Source organism: Cupressus sempervirens, chromosome 7 (assembly GCF_028749045.1).
Source record: "Cupressus sempervirens isolate cs-2001-9-10 chromosome 7, ASM2874904v1, whole genome shotgun sequence".
Lineage (NCBI taxonomy): Eukaryota > Viridiplantae > Streptophyta > Pinopsida > Cupressales > Cupressaceae > Cupressus > Cupressus sempervirens.
Window position 1 is genome coordinate 269037178 of NC_143124.1, and position 15006 is coordinate 269052183.

Sequence of the window (15006 nt, forward strand, 5' to 3'; positions counted from 1 at the left end):
TATCAATAGTGACCTGGTTAAAGGATTTTCAAACACTTTACATGAAGTGTTACCCTATTAAAGGATTTAATCACCTATTTAAGGATTTACAAAATAGTTGTTAAGCTAACCTATCAGCATAGGGTTTCCTTTCTAATACAATTTCAAGAGACTATTAGGTATAATAAACTTGATAGATTACAATCCTTGATTGTTGAATACAGGTACTTGATCTACTTTCTCTGATCTTGATCCTCTGAGATCTGATACTCTTCACTTTGAAATAGTTTCCCTTACACACCTGTGTCCATTCACTTCCTACTTTCAATGAGATTTTGTCTTCCTTATAAAGACAATCGAAGACTTAGGGTTAGGTATGGATCTATGATCCATATTGAATCTCTATTTCCCGCTCATTCCTTGCACTTTTCTTATTGGTTGCATGTAGATTGTATAGGAAATACAAAAGATTTGATCTTATCAATTTAATCCTTCAAGATTTGTCATATGTTGGGAAAGAAAATGGTTCACATTTGAATTTGTAAAGTTAGAGACTCATATGTACATTTTGTGTTGCTTGACACTTACTGATTCTTGATGCTGAGCACTTATAACAATCTGGCTTACTCGGCTCCTATTTCATTCCTATTTTTCTCAACATTGTCTATGACTTGGCACTCAAATATCACTTGGTACTTGTATCATGCTGGGAACCTAAATTCATTTGACACTTTGATCTTCACTCGGCATCTGATCTTCACTTGGCACTTAAAGGCTACTCAGCACCTGAAGATGACTCGGCTCATGTTGTGTCTAGGCACAAGTAGTGTGCTCAGCTCCAATGTAGAAAATGGTTAAGTGTGTTGGCACTCAAGTGTCAAAAACCATTCTAAGACTAACAATCTCCACTTCACAATTTCACACACCAACAACTCTTTCTTCTTTCTCTATGACTCCTTAAATAGATGTCTGGAATTGCTTTTCCTGCTTGATTCTTCCATACTTTGATTTTGGTTTGAATGGACTAGGTGGGGTTCATTCAATCTAAACCATATTTTGTTCCTTCTAGAAACATCTTGAGGAATCCTCTTGAATTCACTCAAAAATGATTTACATAAAATGATGTGCCACCAGCTCATCATCCTTATCCCCCATTTGGTTCACAAAATTCTAGGTATCAAATTTGTTAGCTGAAATTTGGAAAATCTTTACTTTTAAAATAATGTAGCAGCTCAACAGTATTGAAATTCTGGTGCTCTGCACACATTGTGTTACTTAGCATCAACTACATTTTATTGATGCTCCACACTTACTATGGATTCACTTGGCATCCACTAATTTTTCTGTTTGCTTGGCTCCTTCTTTATCACTCAGCACTTGAATTTCACTCAACATACACTAGATTTTGGATTTGCTTGACTGCAACTGAAAATTTGCTCAGCTTGGACTAGCTTGCTTGGCTCTTACTAATGAACTTAGTTAAGCTTTGTAGTCAATGTTATTACAACTTATTCTTCTTAATTTTCTAAGTGTGGTGAACATTTGTATCTTCCAGTATACTATCAATACATAATTTTACCATTGTCTTAACTAATCCTTGTACTTCATTACAAAACTATAACTCAACTTTTCCCTCAGGTGATCTTGTTACATCTTGTTGATTAAATCCTCTTCATCAATCAACTAAGTGATAGTACTTGGATCTTATAAGAAATTTTCATTCTAACAAATAGAAAGTTTGACATCGATGAAAAAATAATGATTAAAAACATTCTTTATCAACCAACTTCATTCTTTGCAACAATCTGCCTCTTTGATCTTCAGCAATGATCTTTTTAATCAGATTTCCAACACAAATACTAGATAATTAGATATCATCATAGACCTACTAGCATCTCAAAATGGCATCAACATTTAAATATGATAAACTTAAGAACATAGCAGTAAAGCATCTATGGTACTGACACTGAAGTATAACATCTGACCCTCAAGTCATCTCAAGGTACATATAATAATAGTATAAAGTATCTCTTAAATATAAAATAGATAAGGTATTGACTACAAACATGAGAGGCACTACATCCTTTGCCACTAGCATAGGCTTACTCCTGGAAGTCATAAAATAGATAGGGGTATAATCCCCTTAGTCATGTAGCATCTTCCCAAGTTGCTAAAGTCTCATTGCTCAGGTCCCATTGGACCCTTACCTGCTTAATGTATTGACCTCACAAAGTTAGCCTCTAGTGTTGTAGGATATGAATGGGCTCCAAAATAAGCTTCTTTTCCACAACCTGCAAAGCATTCCAATCAAGAAAATGGGTTACCTCAAAATAGAAACATGTAATACATCATGGATGTGTTATAGGTTAGGTTTCAATGCTAGTCGATAACCAACAAGACCAATCCCCTAGAGGCTCTTCCTTGGATGTACTTGCAAAAATACCTTGTCACTGATAGAAAAAATGACATTCCAACTTATGGGCATCTGGATACTTCTTTTGCCAATCCTAAGCACTAATAAAATACTCCCTAATCTAAAAAACCTACTATTCCATATCCTAAAGCATCTATGGACCCAAAAGAACTCAGTCCTCTAAATGATCCCAACTTAAAGGGGTACGACATGGTCTACCATACAAATCCTAAAAAGGTGACATGCAAAGAGAACTATGATACTTGTTATTGTATGCAAACTCTACAAGGTATAAATAGTCCTCCCACTTCACCTACATGTCCATCACATACATGTGAAGCATATCTCCTAGAACTTGATTCACTCTCTCTATCTAACCATTGGTCTCTAGGTGATAAGCCAAACTAAAATTGAGTTGCATTCCTGAAGCATGCTGGATAGATGTCCATAATGCAGAGGTAATCAATAGATCTCTATCCAAAATAGTCCAACAAGGAATCCCATGCAAACAAACAATATCCTCAAAGAAAACATGCACTATAGAAGAAGTTGTGTGGGATGCTCTCATTGGTGAGAAATGTTCTACCTTGGAAAAATTATCCACTATCACCATAATGAAATCATGTCTTTGTGATGACATAGGCAACCATATGATAAAATCAATTGATATCATATCCCATTTCCACTCTAGAATGGTATGTTGCTGCAATAGACTTATCGAATGTTGATTCTCTACCTTCACTCTGTAGTACTCAAGATATCTAGCAAAAAAATTAACCACATCATGTCCCATTCCTACCCTAAAGTATAGCTATTTAAGATCAACATGTATCTTCTCGACACCAAAATGTGCAAAATACAGTGCACAATGTGCTTCTAACAAAATTGAGGTACAAAGATCACCTAATATGGGTACATAGATACACCCCAAGTGTCACAATAGTCCATTGAACTCAAGAAAATATCCTAAAAAATCTCCCCTCATGGGTACACCTAGAATCGATCTCCACCCTCACCTCTTGATACCAAGTGTCACTAGGAAAGGCCTCCAAGATATAACCTCACAAATCCACTACCAATGACAATACCAATACCTTATGTCTCCTCCTACTCAAGGCATCCAAAATGATAGTCCCCTCCTCATTAATGTAATGAATACCAAATTCATACTCATACAAGAACTCCATCCAACAATACTATCGTGTATTTAGGTTTCGCTAAGTAAAGATATATTGCAAGCTGCTATGATTGCTATGCAACTTGAACCTATGTCCAAAATAAAAATGCCTCCAATGAAAAAAGGCATGCACCATGGCTACGATTTTGGAATCATGAGTGGGTAGTTAAGCTCATGGTCTTTGAGTTTTCTAGACTCATATGCAATCACTCGACCATCTTGCATCAACACTGCACCCATGGCTTCCAATGAAGCATCTATGCAAACCATGAAATCACCTATAGGATTAGGCTGTACAAGGACTGACACACTGGTTAAACACTCATTAAGAGCATTAAACACTGCCTCACACTACTCTGACCAAACATACTTCTTTCCTTTCCACTGAAGAATAGTGATGGGATGAGCTACTCCTAAGAAATCCTTTATGAAGTGACGATAGTAACCCACCAATCCCATGAAACTATGAACTTCAAAGACATTAGTGGGTACTAGCCAATCTATGATAGCACAAAACTTTTCTAGATCCACTACAATTCCATCATCAGTGATTATGTGTCCCAAATACTTCACCTCTAACTAGAAGAACCCATATTTACTCAAGTTTCCATATAATTGATGGTCTCTCAAGCACTGCAATAAATGACATAAATTGACTTCATCTTCCTCCATTGTCTTTGAATAGATCAACATGTTATCCAAGAATATAATGATGCACTGATCAAAGTAAGTTTTAAATACAACACTCATCAAACTCATAAACAATGATGGCACATTGGTTAACCCAAATGGTACAACCGTAAACTCATAATGCTCATACCACATATGAAAAGTTGTTCAATGAATATTAGCCTCCTGAATATGAAGCTGATGGTATCTTGACTTTAGTGCAATCTTTGAGAACACTCATGCTCCCTTCATCTGATTGAAAAATTCATTTATTCTTAGAAGAGGATACCAGTTCTTCATTGTCACCTTACTCAACTGTTGATAGTTGATGGACAAATGCAAATAACCATCCTTCTTCACAAATATGAATGGTGCACTCGATGAGGATACACTAGGATGACTATGACTTTTGGACAACAATTCCTCCAACTACAATCTAAACTCACTCAACTCCTAACTAATCATGTGATAAGGAGCTCATGAAATCGACTCTGCTTATAGTACAAGATCAATCTAAAAATCAATGTCATGCTATAGTAGCTTACCTAGAATCTCATCATGAAACACATTTGCATACTCATGAAGGAGTGGGTTATCATCAAGTGTCACCATATAGCACTCAACTTTCTCTAGATCACTGATAGAAATAAGAAACAATTGACAACCATTTTGCACACTCCACTTAAGTTTATTAGCTAATATCATCCAGAGTGAGACTGGTATCGAGACTCCAAAAAGTTCCACTTGCCCACATATGTCATCAACACATTGTACCATCTTATGAAAAGAATCAATATTTTCCTGATGGGTAGCTAACCAATCCATGCCCAACACAATATCATACAATCTAAGAGGTAGAATGCATATATCCACTATGGTGGTCAAGCTTATTAAATTTAGAAAACAACCTCTGACTAACAAGTGGAAAACCACCTTGGAACCCATGGCTACCTCAACCTACCACCTATTGACCTAACATACTACCACCATCCCACATTTTTGAACAAGAGATGGTGATATGAAAGAATCAAAAGCACCAGAGTCAAATAAAACTGAAGATAAAATACCATGCAATGTACTTGTAGCCTTGAATACTATACCTTGATGATATTCTTGATGGTTTTCAACCACTATTAAGACTTGGTGATTCCTTCCAACATCTCCTACAATAGGCTCAGATCTCGTTGTGCCCTTACCAAGTCATGTAGATGGTTTGATAGAAAACTCAAAAGACCTATGGCTAGGCTGACCACAAGAATAATAGTTCCCTAAAAAGCTAGAACCTATCCCATGGCCACCCTAAGTAGCACTAGGATATGGTGCACTACCCATACTAGAATTCTCTTGAACACTTTGAGGGGGACAATCTTGATCAAATTTTTGTCCTCAACTTTGGTTATATCCATTCTTTCCTTAGGTACCAGAAGACTATCCACTCTTGGGCCAATATCTCCACTGATGACCATGATGTTCACCAATCTAAGAAGGTTATGATTGAGCTAGGCCCTTCCCAATGGACTGTTTAAACTATGCATCCTACTTTGAATTCTAAGAACTTTGGTTCTGAGAACCAGATCTACTACTAAAACCTTTAGCCAAATTTTCCTCTACAATACATGCCTTCCAAACAAGGAGAGAAAGAGTCCTAGGCTGATGCATATGGAATTCTCCAATAAGGGCATCCTTAAGGCCTCAAATGAAATGATGAACCATGAGTACATTGTCATTTTTGTAGCATAATTACTGCATAAGCTCAAAGAATCAAATTTTATATTGATCCACTATCATATCTCCTTGCTAGATTACATGGAACTCATCAACATAGGCCTCTCTTAATTGAGGGGATAAGAATATCTCTTAGAACCTCTCCTCAAAGATCTCCTAGGTGAGATCTACAACACTAATCTAGAGCTCCTACCCTTCAATATTCCACCATAGGGATGCACGGTCCCTTAATTGCATAATTGCACAATGTGCCTTTGAATTGGTTGTAGATGGGTAGACGCTGAAGCAATGCTCCATGTCCAATAACCAAGTTTTTTCCTTGAGGCCACCTCCCTTACCATCATACAATGGTAGTATGGATTGGTGAAGAGGCTTCATGATATCTACCTTAATGGAATATTCACTGTTGTTGTCTATACCACCTCGACAGTACCCTTGGCCACCTAGTGGAGTACAGGAACATTCATGCTCATGTTTCTCCTCTCTATACTTTGAATGATGGGAATCCCCATGATGAGATCCCTCTTCCTGATTATGATCCTATTGGCATTCCTCTACATGAGCGCCCAATCAAGAAAGAAACTCCTGAAGCACTAGCATCAATGCCCCCATGCCATTTTGTTCATGATTACCCTGTTCTCCCTCTCCTTCCTAACATCCCTCTTCCTGGTGTTCTTCTCCATGGTTATTGCTATGGGTACCACCCTAACCATTGGGTCTACATGCATGAGGCATCACTATGGGAAGTACAGGACAATGTTAGGAAAACTAGATCATGAGCATAAGAGTCAAAACCATGAACTAACATGATATCAAAATAGCAACCATAATATGATAATACACAAGAGAAAAGAAAACCATAGTGAAAGCATAACACAAAGATCCCAATGTTGTAACATGGGCTCTGATACCAGATGTAGTTCCCTACTCAGACATCCTTGGAAACAAGGATAATCATAAGCAAAGATGATTATTATTTTTTAAACAAGTATGGATGCACAAAACATACAACATACAAGGATCACAAAGATTGTAATGGAAGACAAACCAAACATCCTAACACCAAAAGATCTCCAAACACCACTACTAACTAAAATGAATGACTACAGAAGATGCACAACTAAATTCAAATCAAAACATTTTGACTTCAAAATGCAATGCCAAAGGATTGAAGAGCACCTAAGAGGGTAGCCAAAGCACTTCCCAAAAAGTTTAGGTCAAACCAAAATGTGCCCACTATCTACCTAGATAGGTTTTTATAGAAATCATATGAACTTTAAATCAATCTTGTGTGATACTTTCTAGTATCATGTGACCTTTCTAAAAAAATGGGAGTGACACTTTCAGGGTTTGGGTGAAACTTCTCTAAAGGGTGTGTGATACTTTACATGTGTCATGCAAAACTTAAACAAATGGGGTGCGATACTTTTTAGTATCCCATGACTTCACCTCCTAAGAGGTGTGATACTTTCTAGTATCGCACAACATAAATTCTTTGGGCATGTGAAACTTTAAAGTATTGCCCCATGCTGACATATGGTCACCTAGGAAATGCATAAAATTCTCCAAGGACAAATAAAAGGGTAAAACAGAGTTTAGAACATCCACACCAGGAGTACCATATCCATAATTTGACGCATAAACACTTGTACACAATACTTAAAGATAGAAATTGCATCTAACCATCTAATCAAGAAATGAAGGGAATTTTTTGAGGGAAACATCAAAGTGTACTAAAAACAACATCACAATAAATAGAATCAACATCACAATCAACATAAAAACTAAACTAAGTACACAATTCCTCACAAACATAATAACATCATAAGACTATCATGGGACCTAGGCATCACCCACGCATAAGGTCCCAAACAACCGATCATATCATTAGTACTATCTGATGAGGATGTCACTACTAAAATGTGCTACAACATAAGAATAAGGAAATCTACCATGATAGAAGTAAAGAACAAGATAATCCTACAAAATAGATAACATCATCTCTCATATGCTAATCATCATAAAGAGGAAATGTGTCCATAAAAGAATAAATCACAAGAAAGCATACTCTGGAACCAAAAGTATCAATTGAAAACATCCAACAGTGGTCACTCTAGGACAATAGACCATCTTTGTACACCAGTCCCCAATAGTTGTATAGGTAGCTACACCTCCCAACCATGTGGAACCCATAGGCCCACTCCTACCATGTTGATGGAGATAATGATCCAACCACAAGCACACATAAAGAAAATGTCTATGGCTTACACTCATGCTAGACAATATGATGACTGAAACCAAGAACATAGACAATGCATAAACTATAGGTCCTCATTAGAGACTCAATGGGCTACTAAGTAGGGGTTGACATCAAGGAGAGTTGCTTAGCATTTGAAAGGAAAAACTTAGATTTATGTGGACTCAACTTCCTAATAGAAGGCTCTCACACTTAAGCATTGTTTTATTATCTTAAATTTTACTACCGCCTAGTATTTTATTTAGCTATCACTTGCTTAAAACTTCCTCTACCAAACCTATCATGCCATGAACACTATGCTATGAGATAGAAGCCCACTCCATATGCTACCCTACCCTATCCATGCTCATTCAATGATGAGTGCCTATAGGATTGCAAATTCCCAACCCAACCCAAATGATCATAACTTTTGGAAGTACCATGGAAGATTAAGCCTCATAAGCACCCGATAATTATGCCCACACGTACTCATGTGTGGTGCACCACCATCACAAAAATCATAACATAAGGACTAGATGAGAACATAATGTAGAAAGTCACTCAACTGAAAATAGACTTAGGAGGATGGATGCATCATGCATCCCAATGTAACATAAAAGTGTGACAAAGGTCCAACTAACATCCAAATCGATGATCCAGGTCAATGACCAAACTCATGCCAACAAAGCCTGAGAAAATAGGGTGGCATGCAAAATGAGGTAAAACCTCCAAAATTTGGAAAACTTCAAAATTAAAACCCATTTGGTCTTTGGGCACAAAACCTTTCAAAATCCAATATAACTTGGTTTTGGATGCTATATGAAAAAATAACCAGCACAACAATGCAAAATCCCAAACCCCCATCCCAAAAATAGGGAAATTGTTCATACTAGACCAACAGGGCAGAACCAACAAATAGAAATAGAGGGGAACACTAGTTTTGAGCCTCCTAAAAAACTTCTACAAGGAACAAAAGCTAAAACAAAGTAGAAAAAAGAAAAAAAGAAAGCCCTCCCTGATAGCAAAAGGGGCCAAAACTAAAATCAGCCTGATAAAATAAATAACTTGTCAATACTACTGAAAGTGAAGACAAGGTAAAGTCTCCCCACACCAAATCTAATGAGACTGACCTCGTGAAGATCCCATGCTCATTGCTCTCACAACAAATAGAAAAATCAAAATCCTTCAAAAAGAGGATTTCAGAAAAGCTCTCCAATTTCCAAATTGCAAAATTGAAAAGTGAGAAAAATAAATCCCTTTTTTAATACTTATTCACTTTTTGAGTGAATAATTAATTAGGGAAAATAGGTAGTTAGACTAGCTAGACTCTAAATTGACTCAAACAAAAATAGGTTATTCCTTGAAACAACAATTCACCTAAGGAAAAGTTGCCAGAAATTAAATTCAATAAGATTTAAAGCCCAAAAACCCAAAATCATAGAAAAACCCTTAGCAAATGTCATGACAATATAAACTTCTAAATGCATAGGCACGCTCATTGGTCTAATCACATAATGTAGATGAGTTCAGATTTAATAATCACTAGAAGGTTTAATTATCTAAAAAATTAAATAAGGATACATCAACCATACAGGGAGGACATTGGTAAAATACGAATAGATGAATCACTAACTCCAATTGCCATTGCTAAGGATACAAATCCTGCACACTAAAACACACAATCAAGGGCAATTGCATATAATAACATAGCTGAAGCAATAAATGCATTAAATAACTAATTTAACCATTTATTCAATTATACCTAAATAATTCATTTACATCACTCATGTTTGCATAAAGCACAAAAAGGAAAGAATGAAGTAAATAACCATAGCATAAAATTAGTCACATAACATAATAAGAAAATATGTCCAAATACTAGATAATCAGATATCATTAAAGACCTACTATCATCTCAAAATGGCATCAACATGAAAATATGATAAACTGAACAAAATAGTAGTAAAGCATCTTATTGACATCAAAGTATAACATCCGACCCTTAGGTCATCTCAAGGTACTTATAATAAGAGTATCATCGCTTGAATAAAAAATAGACAAGGTACAAACTACAAACCTGAGAGGCACTACACTAGCTTCTGATACATTGATCATTCTTGTTTGATATTCCTTGTTACCTTCCTTTAAAAGAAATTCTCCTTTTATAGCCTTATGTATCTATAAAAAGAGACAAATTTTGGAAGACGATGATCTTTAAGAATGGTCATGATAGCTCTTAATGTTGCCTCTTCAAAATTAATTGTTTCCTTATGTATCTACTAACCAATTCCTTTTATTCATCTATTCACATAAATTGTTGTGCTTTATAAATAATTCTAAGTAGGGATAACTATAGAATGATTGACCATGCCTCAATCCTTATAAATCGATGCCTGAATCAAGATATTACTAATTAGGAAAAACTTCAGATCAAAAGTGTTTTTCTAAGATACTAACTAGATATTACTAATTAGAAACTACTCAAGGTTCTATCAACCAATCACTAGTAGAATTTTGGCAAATAAATGACTATGTGACTAAAATATTTAGTCACAAGACTAAAATTTTAGTCGTATGACTAAAAGTGATCAAATTCTATTAATGTTTTATAATTTATAGGTATAAGTGACTAAATAAATGACTAATTTGGTCGTAAAATAAAATCACAAGGTTAGACAAAGATAAGTGACTAAATAGTTGGTCACTAATAAGTAGTCACCCAAAAAAAGGACTAAATGATGATCAATGAATTTTTCATCATATTAATACATTCAATGCACTCTTTAGTTTTTTAATAACTTTATTACTCAATGGTGGTTTTTTCCCTATCAATACATCATTATCATTTAACTTCCTTGAATGTCCTCTCAACTGACATTGAACTAAAAACAAAGTCAAAATCACCCCAATTGACACTCAAACACCTCAAAATCATTATAGTACAACAATATTTGCCTCAAATATATTATCTAAATTATATTTTTAGGGTTCATTTTAATTTTTTTTTAGGTGATATATTCCTAAAAATGTATACTTTTCTTAAAAAATAGCATATAGATAATTAATCTATGTAAGAAATGAAGTAATATATTAATTTTGATAAATAGATTGTAAGCATGAATATAACATAATCAATATATTGGATGTTAATTATGAATATCAAATGATAAAAAGGGTTACTTATGTGATGACTAATTATGAGAGAAATTTAACAACATTTAGTTCTCTTTACTCTTTGAATTTTAGTGATCTGGTGTGTTTTTTGCTCTAGAATTTAGTATAAGACCTTTACCTTTATCTATACAGGCTTGTGGCTCTAGATAAGTTTCACATATAGACAATCTAGCTAATAGAAAATTTCTCTTAGGTCAACCCTTTAAAAAATGACTAGTTTTCTAGTCTTACTAAATTTTCATTTTAGTATGAATACATAGATTGAAATAGAATTTAGCAATCCAATATCCCATAATTGTCTAGTATTACTTAGTTCCAATTGTATTTAATTGAAATTATTCATAAGGAAAAGTATGCACATTACATTTTAATGGTATTATTTACATTATTTTCTTTTTGAATTTTTAATATCATATACTTAAACATCAATATCTATCCATAATATTGTGTTCACAAGACTATTTTGTTTTTTCTAAATAAAATTAGAATTATATTTCCTTCTTGATTTTGAATGTAAATAAATGTGACATTAATATCTACATTATTATGTCCATTGTATACAATGATATACCTATAAAAGCTAATTAATGTAAGTTATATTACAATGATATGTTTTCCAATTACAAATAAATAATATGATTTTTAAATATAATTTTTAAATATAAAATTTCAATTTTTTATTTTGAAAAATTAAAAATTAAAATATTTATTTTATATTGGCACTCTAAATTAAGAAATGAGACATTTTTTATGAAGGAATTTGTAAATAAAAATATTTTATTATTATTTTTAATTAAATAAACTAGTTGAATCAAAAGTTGATGTATATAATTCCTTTTTAAAAAATTCAAAATCGTATCTATCTATGATTTCATTTATTTATAAAGCCATATTTTATAAATAGAAACATCTATCTTTTTCATAGACTTTTCAGTTTCTATTAAATACATCCATAAAAAAAGTTATTTTTTTAAAGAAACTTATGTGCTTGAATAGAAATTTGTAATTTTTATGAAGTTCTAACTGAAATATAGATATTATTAACATAATATTGATAAAAATACCATATAGTTACTTTCAATTTTTAAGGTATTAAAAACTCAAATAGAAATATAGTTTAAAAACTATTATAATAAATTTTAAAATTAATTATATATTTGGATGGTGACCTATAATATCTACTTTAGATTTGTGATAAATATTACAATAATAAGGAATTGAATTATAAATCATAGAGATTGAAGGGCATATCAGGGTTTCAAGGTATTAGCCTAGCCCCTACAAAAAAACAAAAAAAATACTAGTGGTTAAATCTATGGACAATTAGAACGAAAGGGTATTGTGCCACTGAAAGTAGGGATTTTGATCTAGATCAACCAATGGGATTTAGTTTGAAGGAAATTGTAAGTTGTCTACACATCATTGGCTGTGTTTTGAAATAATTTTAGTCAAATGTAAATTTTTCCAACAAATTTGAAGGTTAGTGGCTTGGCCAAGCTTAGAAAGCCTATTTTCTATATTCATTTCTATTCGTGGTACTTATTTTGGAGGTGGTTCAACTTTGCAGAATTTGGGCATAAGATTGGACCATAGTGTGGCTAATTTTCAAACGCATCCAACATCATTCAAAGGGAAAAATAGTACTAGATTTGTACATGTTGACCACCATGCTGATACAAATTGTTCTTCAGATATCCAATTTCTTAAACAAGTTATTCTGGGGTAAATAGTAGAGGGACCAGATTCCACACTACTCTCTGATCCACACCTACTCCCATCTCTTTCCTTCCATCAGGAAACTTACTCAATCTCTCTGCCTCACTACCTTCATTATAGCCTAGTACTGCTATTGGTCAATAAATTGTTAGTCGTATTTAGGTCATAGTCATCTTTGGGTCATATTTTTTTAATTGTGCACGATTATATGGGGTTGTGGTATTTTCATTGGGTTTGGCAATGATTTTTCTTGTTTGGAATAAACAAAGTTTACAGATCACAACCACCATTAATTTATTATCTATTGTATAGGTTATCTTATTTAGGTTATTCGGTGTCCTTGACCTTGGTGTTATTTTAACCTTAAGAGCCACTATCATTTGATCATTTTTTTATGTGATAGACTTTTGTTATTTAAATAGACATGATTTTTATTTGTCAAATGTCCTAATTTATTATGTTTGCACCATTATTTTGTATAGGTGTATTGTTTGATGACTTGCTAGTAGTTGAGACAACATCAGCTATATCCCATGTAGTAACAGTTGCTGCTACAATAATTTGTAATGTGCAACAAGGAGCAAATGTATGGAATTATTATTATGGTGATGGATGAGCAAGGCACCTACCTATGAAATCTGTCTCTAATGGTGTTGTTGTGATGGGAAGCCCTATTTCACCTCCAATTAATGGGGACATGTTTAGGGATATCAGTACATAAAATGCAATAATTCTAGGACAGAGGTAAACATGTCTATGCAATTATTTATTAAAGAAAAAAATTATGTATACACTCTTAACATCCCAAGAGGTTGTAGATATGTTTTTCTAATTGCATCTTTCAAACAAATCTTTTTCTTTCATGACTATATTCTTTCTTAGGCATTCAATGACTAATTTTCCACTTTACAGGAGGTTAGGAAAAGGTGTAGAGTCTCTAGTGGAGGCTTTGGCTATTGAGGCTGAAGCTATAAGTGTAGCACTAGCTGCTACTAAGGCTTGGTAGAGTAATGGAATAGTAGATCAATCTCCTGATAGAGATGGTGGTGCAGACTCAACCTTGAGTGGGAAGAAACTAACTACACCAATCAAGGTCCAAGATGCAGTAGTGCCAAACTTAACTCCACCAACTAGAGTTAGGCTTCATCATAGAGCAGTACTTGGACTTATTCTAAGTTGAAGTAATCCCTCATCAATTTTTGAAAGTAGATGTATTAATTACAAGTTTATTTGAGGGGATTTCTGCAATGTATATGACTTGGCATTTTTTCTACCTCCTTAGTTAGTCGTTGCCATAGAGACTAGTGGAGCCTTAGGTGGAATGGTAAAATCACTTTTCATAGATCAGTTTGAAAATGAAGGTTGTTGAGTGAGCTATGGAACACCTGAGAGTGCCAATGCAGCAAGAAAGTTGTTGGACAGGCAAATGTTAACTAAAAAGGTTAAGAAAAAATCTTAAGTCTAGTTATCAATTTGAAATAGCCATGAACTCTTCCTCTTGAAGACATTTACAAATGTCCATTTAGAAAAATTTGGACTTGATCTCACCTTTATCCTTTCTATTTTTATTGGATTTTCTCTCTAAGTATTTCATAATTCATATTGGCATTATGTTTTTCCTTAGTTGATTAACACTGTAATTAATATTGTGAAAAGAAATGCATCAGAGGAGCAACTGAAGAAATGTCACCTTTATAACAATCCAGATAAAATGACAAATGCTAAGACTAATTTCAAACAAATTTATGAGGACTATGAGGTATGCATGTAATGAAAAATCTTAGGGGTTTTGTTTTCTTGTAGTCCTTATTTAGATTGGTTTCAATTGTTGGACGGTTTTGACTTAAGATTCACCTGCCCTTACCATTTTATAAGTTTTGGATGAATGTATCAATAAATCAACCATCCTCTACTTTT

At 33.9% G+C, this 15006-nt stretch overlaps 2 pseudogenes; both read left to right on the forward strand.

Annotated features, from left to right (window-relative positions):
• The window catches only part of LOC149546469 (F-box/LRR-repeat protein 10-like), a 56305-nt pseudogene extending 42210 nt beyond the window's left edge, over positions 1 to 14095 (forward strand).
• Positions 14096 to 14465: 370 nt separating this feature from the next.
• The window catches only part of LOC149546470 (polyadenylate-binding protein 2-like), a 52927-nt pseudogene continuing 52386 nt past the window's right edge, over positions 14466 to 15006 (forward strand).